Genomic DNA, 14,019 nt, shown 5'->3' with positions numbered 1-14,019 from the left:
TTTCTTTTCCACTCCTTCTACTCCTCAGAAAAGAAAGAGGGGTACTTCCTCTGAAGATGAGGAATCTGAAGATTCAGGTATGGAATATTTATTTTATTATTCCTAGTTTCAGACACTCTACTGAATGTGAGTCAGGAGATGAAGACACTCTTTCCCCAGACTTTTCTTTGAGAGAATTAGGCTTTGGTGACACTATTTTGAAAGTGATGCAGCACTTCCATTGGGAAGGAAAACATGTTTCTGATGTACAAAATAAGATAGTGTGACCTATTAAATATCCATGTTCCAAAGTCTTCAAGTATTTGTCCTGTGCTGGCTGCTTTATAAAGGCACTTTACTGTCTGTATCCCTCACACTTGAGTCACAACCTCCAGTGCCTAAAATCTGATAGGTATTATAAAGTCCTGGATTCCCACAAATATTTGTAACACAATTCTCCTTTAGACTCTGCTATGGTTTCAGTACAGTCTGATAAACCGTTTAAGCTCCTATCTACAAATGCTTTGCCAAAAGATAAGAACACTAAAGCTATGGATAGGTATGGAAAGAAAGTGTATACATCAGCAACTTTTCTTTCCATGTCATAAACCACCAGTCCACATGACCAGATATCTTATGTCTGTTTCTGATAACATGAATAGTCATTTCTAATATTCCTTAAAATAAAACTGCATTACACACTGTGTGCAATTCTGTTACACAGAAAGTCATTTAAAAAGTGTGATTATGATGCTGCTGATATCTGTTCCAGGGCAGCAGCTACTGGTCCTGTTTTAAGGAGGTACTCTTGGCTTCATTTTTCAGTCCTTGCCAGATGATGTAAAGGCAATGCCTTTACATCACTTTGGACGAAGACACCCTATTTAGACCAGCTTCTGATCACATTTTCCACAAATAGCAAAAAAGGGGGAAAATTGTACACAGTTTTTAAACAGCTTTCTCTTTCTCTTTGTGTCCTGTACTGGAATTCCTGATGAATTATCCCTCTAAAGTTGGAACCTTTTATCCATAAAAGTCTAAAGCTACAGTAAAAAGGGAAGGAACTCACTAAGGAAAAAGGGAGCGAGATAAATCTAAGACAGACTTCAGAGGGCTGAAAGGATACTTTAGTGACAAAAGCTCCAGTTTATGAATACCCTCCACTCCTCTGGCCCCCTTTATTCCACGTTGGCCTACCCCCTTCCATTCTTTCAGGATCCATGCCTTCACCTTTGTGTACCATGATAACATGGGACATATGGGTTTTCAAGATTATTCAGAACAGATACAAACTTTCTTGGAACCTCCTTCCTATTCCATCAGGAATTACCCAAATATTCCCAAACCAGCAACACTAGGATTCCCAGTCTTACTAGTTACTCCATAGAATCAACACCAGTCATCCAAAAGAATAAGGGTTTTATTCCAGACTATTCCTCATGCCAGTAAAAGAGGACATATGGAGACTCATTTTGGACTTATCCATCCTAAACACTGTCTTAAGAATTCCAAAAAAATTCAAGATTTCTCTCTAAGCTTACTTCCTATGATTCTTCCACAAGTCTGGTTACCTCTGAGCTTAAGGATGCCTACCTTCACATCCAAATCCCAGAAACAACTTAAGATTTTCTCTGCTGTGCCCTTTGGTCTGTCTGTAGCTCCAAGAGTTCTCGCAAAATGTGTAGCCCAATGGTAGCATTCTTCAGACCCCAAGGTATCCACATATGTCATTTAGACAACATTTTGATCCAGGCCGTTTCATTAAAAAAAAAAAAAAAAAAAAGAAAGGAAAAAACTTGCAGGATCTATAATTCACAGTGGGTCTGCTTCTTTGCCTAGTTGTTAATCTACACCTGAAGAAATGTACCATACAACATTCTTAGAATATAATTTTTTCTATTATGTCAGCTGGACACTTCCTGCGGTGATGGCTTTTCTTCCTTGGGGGAGGGGTCTAGTTTCTGACTTCTGTCTTCCATTCCCTTTTAATTCTAGAAATGACCTCTGCAAGAGAAGATTCTCAGAGCTCTGGAGTTCATGGCACCAAAATACAAATCATTCCATTTACCAAACTCCATATGTGGAAGTTTCTGTGGTACTTCTCACTTTGGGCACAGTGCTGCCACCCTCTGAACTTCCCAATTCCTGTTTTGCCTTTTGTGAAGAAAGGTAAAATTGCTGGCCCAACAAGATAGCACTAAATCCAGGAGTGCCTTTTCTTGTCCCTCATCCTTATCTGAATGTTTCTACATATGCTTTGGACATGGCATAGGGAGCCTTTCCAGTGGTCATGAGAGTGCATAGAGTATGGTCCAGGCAAGACAGGTGCAGACAAACACATAAACATCAAACAAGTGAAAGTTCTGGTCTTTACCATATAGATCTGCCATCACCTCTAGTCTCCAGGAACCTTACAAAATCCTAAAATACAGTACCATATGGCATATTAACAAGCAAGTGGGGCAAAGTCATACCTTCTCTTTGTCAGTTCCTCTACTTAGATTTGTGCAAACCCTAAAACAAAAACAGGAATCTCTGACATTAATTAAGGCATTCACTCTCCTGTGCTGAACTATCCAACCTCTTCACTGATTGTTTTTCTTCTCATTTGCTGCACCTACACGAAGGTGCTGTCCCGCTCCGTTTGCCCTCGCTAATGCTCGGGCTCACTTCGCTTCTCTACCCTACCCCCATTCCCACCCACCCCCACATCAACTACATTTATAGTTATAGACCACACACCCAACACAACTCACTCCCAATTATCCAGTCACACCTCACTGATCATCCCCCACACTAGAACACTCCACCACATCCCCTATTCAACACCTGAGCAGTATAGTTACTGATATCACTCCTACACTCACTCAACTCCTCCTGCAACTCAACAAGATGTCCTATAAACATCACACCCAGATACTAAAAGTATTAATTTTCTCATTAGGTATCCTGTCTCTCCTCCTGCTGCTGTCCATCCTTTCCTCCTACCACACACAACTTCATATCACCTCCCCACCACCATGGCAGACAGAATCCACAAGCAGTCGCATAAAAGTAGGGCATTTCCCTATATCACCCTGCGACCTTACCTCCATCCAACCTTCTTCCGTCCTGTACAATACTCTTAAATACAAAACTAGCCCCCCGTCTTCCCAGAAACAAGCTAAGATATTACACAAACTAAACAAACTCTAGCTATACCTACTCCAAAAATTGACTTGCTGTGGGGACAGTCACCCTAATCCAGGACCCAACAAATCTAACCACAAAAACTTAAAACAGCTAAATCCTCTATATCTAAGACCATCCTCATTTCTCCTCCTTTTAAACATTAATGTAAGAAGTATTCTTAACAAAACACAGGACCTTCATGCCCTACTAGCTCTATGCAAGCCAGATGTTGTGTTAACAGAACCTTGGCTCAAACCTGAACATCATGATAATGGAATTACTACCCCTGGGTACAATATTATACATAGAGACAGATCAAGAAAAAAGGGAGGCGGTATTGCAATACTATTCCAAAACCACCTCACTATTGAACAATTTGAGTGTAATTCCCAAGATGTCAGACATAGAACTAATTCAAGCCAAATTAAAACTTAACTCCAACAAACAAATAATTATTGCAGTTGGATATATCCAACCAGGTAATAATACTACCATACTGGAAAGACTACTAAACTGGATATCATCCTCCCTTTCACAAGAAACCATACTATTAGGTTACTTTAACATTGACTGGTCTGACTGTTCCAGCCACAATTCCACCACCTATGTTAATCCTCCATGGGTTTAACCAAACTATAACTGCTCCCACAAGAATTGACAAAACCTCCAAACGCCAGGCCATCTTAGACTGGATTCTGCTGTCAGACCCTATGCTGGCTCAACAATCAGGCGGTTTTCCTGACAGTCTGAGTGAGCATCAAGCAACTTGCCTAGTTAGGAACCGATCCCACCAAAGTAAACAACCCATCCTCAGAGTAGAACTAACAGAAAGACCTTCAGAGGTAATGACTTAATCAATTCACTAAAATGCTGCAACTGGGCTCCCTTAAAACAATTACCTCTAGATGAGGCTGTGCAGTACTTTAACTCAACCTTCCTAAAAATCTTAAGCTGTCATGCACCTCCAGAACCATTAGAATCAAAACTAAGTATGCCCCATAGCTAACAAAAGATACTAAAACCTTAATGAAAGAAAGGGACAACGCCTGGTTACAATTTCCTAAACAAAAAACTACTACCTTGAGACAGAATTATCTTGAACTCTGCAACAAAACTAAAAAACTAATAAAGCTTGACAAAACTAATTACCATAAAACCATGCAAGAAAAATATGCTCACAACTCTCAAAAATTCTGGGCCGCAATAGTTTATTGCACCCAGGAAAATCCACCACTCCTACCCCTGTATTACCAAATGACCATGACAACATCCCCACCCAATTTAACAAATATTTTACTGAAACAGTCCAAGTCCTAGCCAACACCCAAAATACTGCTAGCAGCCCCTTACCTACAGAGACCCCTACCCATTTCAGTACAACAAACAACTCCTCCAGTTTTTCCCTGCACCCAGTCCCCACTAATACAATTGCTAAACTCTTCAAAAAACTGAAACCAACCACTCTGGCAGCTGACAATCTATGTGCAGACTTCATTCAAGTAACAGCAGAAGCTATAGCCTATCCCGTGTCCATTCTCATAAGTAGGTCAATATCAGAATGTAAAGTACCTCACTCCTGGAAAATATCATATATTATACCACTGCACAAAAGGGGCAAGTCCCATGAGCTTACCAACTACCGCAATTCTATCACCTTTATCAAAAATATTAGAGAGAGTAGTTCATTCCCAACTAATGTAGTACCTCCTAAACAATGACCTGCTGTCCATATCCCAGCATGGCTTCAGAGCTTCCCATAGCACTACCACAGCATTACTCTCATTTACCAACATTGTCAATCACCATAGAAACAATGGACTATTTGTATCATCAATATTCTTAGACTTATCAAAAACCTTTGATATGGTCAACCATAGTATGCTTCTAGAAACTCTATCTTCCCTTAACATAAGCTCCTCCACCATACCATAGTTCAATAACTATTTATCAGACCGTCAGCAGGCAGTTCTTTGGCAAGAACAATTGTCCCCCCTATTACCAGTAGCCATAGATGTCCCTCAAGTGTCCATCCTAGGTCCTTTGCTGTTCTCACAATTTACTAACCAGATAGCTTCATCCTCACTCTCTGCCTCAGTAGTGCAATATGCAGATGATACCACAATTATATGTGCCTCCCCCGCCCTACATGAGCTAAGACACATAACCCAAAACAACTTTTCCTTAGCAGAAGCTTGGTTCACTAACATAAAACTTATTCTTAATCCCAAAAAACACAAACTCATTCTCTTTAGCCCTGGTAAATCTTCTCCACTAAATAATGATTTTACCATAACATCTAAAGATTATATACAAATCACCCCAACACACACAAAACTATTAGGTGTTGAAACTGACAATAATCTAAAATTCGACATACACATAGCCCAAACAATTAAGAAAGTTAACAAAAAGTTCAGTCTCCTTTACAGGAACAGAGAGTTCATCACTAAACCTACCAAAGCCACCTTTGCAAGGACTCATCTCTTATCCATTCTCCTTTATGTCTCCCCTATCTTAACTAACCTTCGTCACACCGAACTAAGCAAAATGGAATCCTGCTACAACAAGATTGCGAAGTTTGCTACTGATGCTTCTCATAGATCCCATCACTGTCTAGCCCTTAAGCAACTTAATTGGCGTGAATTACCTCAACTACTCCTACTCAACCAACTCTCAATAGCTCTACTACCTTCCTGACAAAACCCCAGCACTTCAGAATGTAATTCACCCCTATACCATCACTAGAACCTTAAGATATAGTTATCAGAACCACATAAATGTTATCAAACATAAAAATGATGCTGGTAAATCTCTCTTTGCCTGCTCCATTGCAAGAACCTGCCCATTGCCAGAACCTGGATTTCACTGCCAAGCCACTTAACTTCCACCACCTGTACTTCCCAATTTAAAAAACTTCTCAAAACCCACTACTTAAATAACTGGCATTGCTCATGTTACTCCCCTGGTTAAGCCATACCACTGCACTGTTGCTAGGATTCTGCTAAGGATCAAATGGTTGCTCCCCACTTCCCAATCTATATTTGTTAATAATATAAAAAAAAAAAAACTAACTTAACTCTCACATTCATATTTCTATGGATATAGCTTGCTATCAGAAATATAGACATTGTTAATCTATGCTCAGTTGTATTTTTAACATGTATGATGTTATGTTGTCTTGTATGTTTCTGTTTTGTCTCCTTTGAACTGTATTGGTATTTGGAGCTTTCTCCCCGGGCCTCCACTAAAAATGGACCTGTGACCAGTCGGACTTTCCAGGTAAACAAATGTAAAATAAAACAAAATAAAAATAAAATTAAATCTCTGCAGGTTATCCATGATCGTTTGGGATATTGCTGTTCAACACAATCATTTTCTTCAAGCAGCTTATATCAGAGTTTAATCCAGTGGCAGATTATTTGAGCAAATGCAACGCAGACCCTCACAAATGGATGGTAAACAGAGTGGTCTTTCTACATATTCATCTGTAGGGAACTCCCCAGACAGATATTTTTGCCCCCATTTGGAATAGACAGTTCAGGCTCTTCTGCTCCAGAGTCCCATGCAGGAAAGCATGGAAAACAGACATCTCATCAAGCTCACAGAAAGGGGAATTTGTTTATGCTTTGCCTCCCTTTCCCCTTATTTCAAAGGTCCTTTTGAAGATCAGTAGAGACAACCCAGACGCTCCTGGTGATTCCCTTTAAGCTGAGGCAGCATTGAATCTGATGTCTTTCCCATCTTGGTTCAACCTGTGGGTTATCAGATCCAACTCTGATACAAGACCAGCCATATCCAAAAGACTTCTGCCCCTAAGCCCCATCTCCTCCACCCATAATCCCTCACTCAAACAGTATTACTTCAGATCATGCTTGCCACCTTCCTACACAGCAGCTTGGTCTTGAGATCTGTAGGGTGTGTATCCTTTTTGCAAGCACTTGTAGCTTGGTATTGTTCCCTTTTCCTGTACCATATGTGTAGTTTTAGTAGTGAGTTTTTGGTATATGTTTTTCTGGTAGTAAGGTAGTGTAGATAGATGGGTTTGGGTGTTCTTTCTCTTTTATTGTTAGTGGGCTTTTACACTGTAGTGTGAATTACATTTTTTCTTTTGTAGTGTTCTAGCTTTTCAGGTTGTTAGTTGTATTTCATTCGTCCTTAATTTGTTAGATATTTTTGTTCTTTAGCAAGTATTTAGAAGGGATGTAAGAAGTCTGTGGTGTGTCAACACAAGCCCCCTTCTCAAGACCCTCATGACAGGTGTGTGTATTTTGGGGCTACTCATCTTGAGTCAGTGTGTGTGCCATCTGCGAAAGCTCTGGCACGCACACTGTAAATGACAAAAGGAACAAGTTGGTCCTCAAGGGTCTGTTGCCACTTGGTGATTCTTTTCCGTCCAGAGTGACAAGGGTAGTCAGGGTCATAAGGAGAGCTCTAAGGACCCCATCCCTCAAAAGGGGAGCGAAAATGATCAACTTCCTCTTCTTCTGGTCTGCTGGATTCGAAGGTCCCAAGGCTTTCGGCTCCATTGATGACTTCGGCACTGTCTTCCACTCAGACATCACGGACCCGATCTCCTTCGGTGTTAACTGAGGGGAAGGGTTCTTCTCCCACACCAAGAATCCTGAGCCCTTTACTGTTGGAGTAAGCACCCTCATGCAGAACTTTTTCTCCCTTCTTCACCTGTACTCCATGGGAACATTTGCTGGAGTTGTCCCCATCTCCACCCTGAATCCCAGCTTATCCAGTTCAGATCTGGTATGTGGAGCCATCATCTAGTAGGTGAACTTCCAAGCTTCCATCTGTGGCTTCATCAGGCTGGTCATCCTGTTCACACAGAAGTTTAAGAATCACTGACTTGGAGCAGCTGATAATGTCCTTCCTATGAGCCCAGACATAGTGCTGATCCGTGTGATTATGCGTCCTCAACCCCAGGCTTCAGCTCCATCATGCTTTCATAGGAACCATTTGTCTTTTCTCTCCCTGTAATCAGATCTGATGGTGATCCAATGGCTTGACTGATCTCAGCTCCTACCCTAGCATTAGTTTCATCAACTCTGGCAGCTTTGGAGTTGAGTGGACCTTGGATCCGACACGTCAAGATGTGATTTTCTGGGTCAGGTTCAATGATTACAGTTTAGGGGTTCTTCCTCCCACTGTGTCGCTGCTCTTGATAACTCTGCTCCAATGTCTGTATGGGTCAGGTTGAAATGGCTCTGGAGTCTGGTATATCTTTTTGATCTCTGAATCCTAGGTGTGTGGGCTGAGTGGTGCCAGCTTTAACTGCTGTCTTTGACATTATAGAGAGGATGTTCTCCCATCAGGGTAAGGCCTGGTCAGCTGCAAGCAGTATCCCTCCTCCATCTGTGCTTGTGGACACGAGTCAGTCTGCTTCAGGTTAGCCCATCCATGGTGTTCTCCAATCTGCCGTACCTTCAGGGACCCATGCTTCTTCTCCCCAGTGGATTCTCCAGGGTGGGAATTCCCCAGCAAGAGGTGGTGAAAGAGGAAGCACCTGCATTCTCTTGAGGAATCCCTCAACAAAGGATACTGACCTGAAAGGAGGGGGGTCCCCTAAATCCTCCCCACAATGACACAGGTTGTGACAAAGGGATATACTGCCAACACAGCTATCTGGAATTTTGTAAATATTTTTATGTCATTTGTGAATATCAACATGATTTGTGTAAGATGCTTGTGTTACAAATGTATTAAAACTGTATGTCATGTGTATATATCAAACTGGTTTGTACAGACGTATGTTAGAAAAGGTATTTAAGTGTTGTTTGAAATGTAACTACAGTGTGCCCTACTGGAATAGAACAGAAATGTACATACACTATTGTAACTGTTTAAATGTATATATTTTAACAGTTGAAACTGGAATACAGGACGTTAACGTCTGAAAAAATAGCTGAAATTAAATTACATTATGACTACGCCATAAAACATTGTTTCAGTGCAGCAAAGAGACACAACGTCTAAAACTAGGAAGCTTTCTTTATTGACTTGGAAGTGTTTTATGACTTCCAGCAGCTGCAGAGATCTGAGGAAAAAGCTCTTGTCTGTATATTTTTACAGGTAGATATTAAATGCAGGCAGCTTCCAGCAATGGGGATTTAGCTTGGGAACTAAAGTCAGATGAGAAGAAATTATGTCATTCTGCAAGCTGTCCCAGCAGTAATAGTTGAGATATTAAGTTGATTCTCTTAGTGAAACAGGGCATTTTGTATTCTGTCTTGGATCTAATAACATCATCAAGGAAAACCATTCACTACACATTTGCCTTGTTCTAATAGGTAAGTTATTAGGGAATAGTATAATTCTCTTAGATACAGTCAGGAATATAGTAGAGCTTAATTTAGATGTTCTTCTTTATTTATTTGAGACTGTCCTGCAGTGTTTTAAATATTTCCTATGGTTGTGAACTCTAATGCTACTGTGAATATATTTAGTAGTGTCTTCTTTTATTATTTTTTATTAAATATATTTAAATATTTCAATTCTGGCTGGTCTGTCTAGAGATATTGAAATTCTCTGAGTACTTGCATATTTATTTGGTGGCACTGTGTGGGCCACTCCTAATATCATTGCTCTTGGTCAAACTACCATTTGTATTAATAATATTACACTCCTACTGGTAACCCTAGGAAGGGTTAAACTATTCCTGGTGCCATAAACTCTGCTCTTCAAATTTTCCCTTAGAACTAGCCATTTTTTTTTTAAGTTTTAGCACTCAAATCTGTTTTTTGAGCTCAGCACTTGTTCAGAACTCGTTGTAAGCACTAAATAAGCTACAAATTACTACATCACTCAACTTTCCTCACTTGTCTAGAGGAAAACAGTTTTTAGTACTTAATAAATAAGCACCTATCCAGGCATGTCTAAGGGTCAGCTCCTGATATTTTCTCCTGTCTACGTGATGAATTTGGGCATCTTGGGGCAATGCAGCAATTGCCTCATGTACACAGACAACCCTCTCCTCCTACCACCTAACACTACAACCTGTGAGAGATGCACTTATATAGCCAAACTGGAAGCAAAGCTCTCTTCACCCAAGACTGGAGTAGACAGTCAAGAGGAGAAGGTAAACACTTGCACCACACCACACTCATCACATAATCCCTCAAAACCTACACCACCAAAACACACACACAGCAACACAAAACACGCACCTACATTCATGAAGGCTCTTAATAAAAATCTGCTCAAGCAACAGAGACCTCCAAAGCAGAAACGCATGCAACCTCCACCCCCCAACACAATCCAAATGACACATAGCCCACAAACTGTGTGCCACTCAGCCACAGCCCATAAGGCATAACAACGTACCCAACACTCTAGTCATAGGTGACTATAGTCAGGCACACTGATATTCCACTCACCAGGCTGAACAAGGAGAAAGTTACTGTCAGCTGCCTGCCGGGTGTCAGGATCCGCCACATAACGCACACACTCAGGTCACTCCACAGCAAGTACAAATATGACTCTGTCATTGTCCATGTTTGTGTGAATGACCTGAGACGTACCTCCCTGGACTACATGAAAAGAGACATGGAGGAGCTCTCTGATTTTGTAGCCCAGGCAGGTATGACCCTAGCCCTAAATAGCATCCTGCCATCACCTGGAATGATACCACAGTACAAGGACAAAATAATTGACTTCTATAATTGGCTAAGCTTCTGGTGTCATTCTAAGGGGATCCAGTATCTGTCTGCCTGGGATGACATGATTGACAGACCACAATGCTTTGCCAGAGATAGCCTGCACCTGTCACCCTTGGGATTCCGGATACTGGCTAAGGATTTTGCCACCACTATAGTGCCTTTTTTAGGCAAGGTTCTAATGACAAATTCACCACCCTAACAGGTACAAGCAAGCAAGCAAAATCTGAGGGTAATTCTACTCAATGCTAGAAGTCTAAACCTCAAAATGCATTCACTCGAGGCACTCCTTAAAATGGAGAACATTGACATCTGTGTAGTGACAGAGACCTGGTTCGAAGCTCCAGAGAGCACCCCTGCATTGCCAACTATAATTCATACCACAACTTTTGGCCACCTAACCTGGACCAAAACACTAAAGATGGAGGCGTGTCCATATTCATTAAGGATATCCACACCTCCAGGCTACTTGCTCAGCATAATGCATCTAAGATTATCCAAGTGCAACTAACTCTGGGCAAGACCGCATTTCAAATTGTAACTTCCCCCCAATTGTAACAGATCCCCTACCATGCCCCAGGATTCCCACTCCTCATTTCTTGATACACTGGAAAATAGTAGGGTACAACCCAACACTCTAATAATGGGCGATTTCAACTACCCCACCATTAACTGGGAAAACTACTCATGTACCAACTCCTTTGCTCAACGTTTTCTGGAATTCATAAATTCCAACGCCTAGGATCAACTTATCCACACCCCCACCAGGGGCAGCAATATCCCAGACCTGGTCATTACCCGGTGTTCCACACCAGAGGACAATTCCTCATTGGTCAGATCCGACCAAAAGTTAATCAGCCTAGACATCCACATCCCACCCCCACACCCCATTAGGGAAACCACTATAAAAATTTTCTCCAAAGCCAACTTCATGCTTCTTAAGACAGAAGTGGTAAACTTCACAACATCCATGCAGATGAACAGTAGAGGTACGACTGCTGAATCCTACACAAATACACTTTACAAGCACTTACACGAGTGCATGCATCGTAGTATCCCTAACAGAACCAAGATGCTATCCTCCAAAAAAAGGAAGCCAGTCTGGTGGTCCTCTGCCATAAACAAATTCTACAACAGAAGAAAGAAACTGTTGCAAAAAAGAGTAAAATCCCATGACTGGAAGAACTCCCTGGTCAGCCTAAGTAAGAAGTTGAGATCCCTCATAAAATCCTCCAAAGCAAGTTATGAAAACAAAATCGCCACTTATTCTAAAGACAGCCACAAAGCATTCTATAGCTATGTCAAGAATCTCAATGGCAACACTCAGATCTTCTCTGAGTTACAGCACAATGGCACTAAATATACAGAGCCAACTGATATTGCCAACATCCTGGCAGATAGGTTCAGTGCTAACTTTATCCCCCTCACCCCCTAAAGGGCCCATTTCTATACCGGAAGAATGCAAAGTTCCTGTAATCACGGCTGCACAGTAAAAACCACAATCTCCAAAGCCAAGAACACAGCATCCATGGGACCTAACAACATCCCAGGCTGCATTCTACATGAACTACCGAATAAACTGTCACCCCACCTAAGCACCATGTTCAATCATAGCCTCACCTCAGGCTTTGTGCCCACTGAATGGCGCACAGCGACGGTTATCCCACTCCACAAAGGGGGAGCAACCACGGACCCCGGGAACTACCGCCCCATTAGCCTAACGAGCCTGGTCTGCAAGGCCATGGAATGTATCATCGTGGAACTTATAAACAAAGACATTGGTAATCTCCAAATTCTGGACCCCACCCAGTTTGGGTTAGTAAAAGGCAGATCATGTCTCCTAAACCTGAAGCCTGATTGACTTCTTTGAAGCAGTCACCAAAGCTGTAGACGAGGATAAGGTGGTTCACACAGCCTATCTGGATCTCACCAAGGCTTTTGACACCATCCCCCACTCTGGAATTATAGACAAACTCACTAGACTAGGTATAAATCCCCATGTCACAAGATGGGTTATCAACTGGCTCACTGACAGAACCCACACTGTGAAAGTAGCAGACTCCAAATCCGACTTCAGACCAGTGACAAGTGAAGTGCCACAGGGTTCAGTCCTGGGTCCTCTCCTGTTTGGTATCTACTTTTCTGAAGTACAGGCTAACACAGAAGGTCTTTGGCTAATGAAGTTCTCAGATGACTGCAAGCTAGGAGCCATAATTGAAACTCCTAACAATGTGGGCATCCTATAAAAGGGCCTCACTGAGACAGATGCCTGGTGTCAAAGCCATGGCCTCAAGCTCAATGCCAAAAAGTGCATTGTCATCCCCTTTGGTAAAAACTCTGTACCCATGAGCTACCACATAGTTGGTAGTCTACTTAACACCGAAAGTGTGATGAGACCTTGGGACACAGGTGGACAGTAGTCTCTCCTTTGATAATCACATCACCACAGTAGTCAGGAAATCCTTCTACGTGGCACACCTCATCACAAAATGTTTCTCATCCAGGAAAAGAGGTCATTGTTCCCCTCTACTCGTCACTCATTAGACCCATTATAGAGTACAATGCCCCTTTTGATATGTACCTCACAAGACATCTACAACAACTGGAAAGGCCGCAGAAATACCTCACAAAGAGGATTACTGACCTCAAACAGATGCCCTATGCAAACCGTCTCAAAAAACTCAAGCTTTACTCTGTCGCATATCGCCTACTCAGGGGCGATCTCTGCCTAACATACAAAGCTATGTCAAACCGAGAGCTGTTGGACATGCTCCACTTAAAAAATCCCAATCCCTCCGAGCTACACCCTTTAGGGACCAAAACCTTGTCACCACAATAAACAGAACATAATGGATAGATTCCTGTCCCAGAGACTTCCCATACTCTAGAACAAACTACCTGTCTATATCAAACAAAGCTCCTCATTAGCACTCTTCAAGAAAAATGTTGATGATTGGATGGGAAATTGGAAATTCACCCCTGGGATCACCTCTGTGGCTCTGCTCGACAGGGGCACAGGAAAATAATTTTCTTGGGTGGCAAAAGCCAGGGTACCTTTTTGGCTAGGCTTGTATAGGCCCTAGGGCTGATAGCCTAGTACCTACCTATGAACCTAAGGGCCTTAATGTAGCTGATAAAGAGCTGGCTGGTAGCAATAACAACCTTATAGTCTGGGCAAAAGGGGGCATAGCTAGTAAACCTGTGCCAG

At 41.9% G+C, this 14,019-nt stretch overlaps 1 protein-coding gene across 2 annotated transcripts in view; it reads left to right on the top strand.

Moving 5' to 3' along the window:
* Positions 1 to 14,019, top strand: part of ARL16 (ADP ribosylation factor like GTPase 16) — a 533,664-nt gene that overhangs the window by 400,306 nt on the left and 119,339 nt on the right. The gene's annotated exons all lie outside the window — the stretch shown is intronic.

This window comes from Protopterus annectens, chromosome 4.part0 (assembly GCF_019279795.1).
Source record: "Protopterus annectens isolate FY-2018-M chromosome 4.part0, PAN1.0, whole genome shotgun sequence".
Classification (NCBI taxonomy): domain Eukaryota; kingdom Metazoa; phylum Chordata; order Ceratodontiformes; family Protopteridae; genus Protopterus; species Protopterus annectens.
This window is presented reverse-complemented; position numbering and strand designations above follow the sequence as displayed.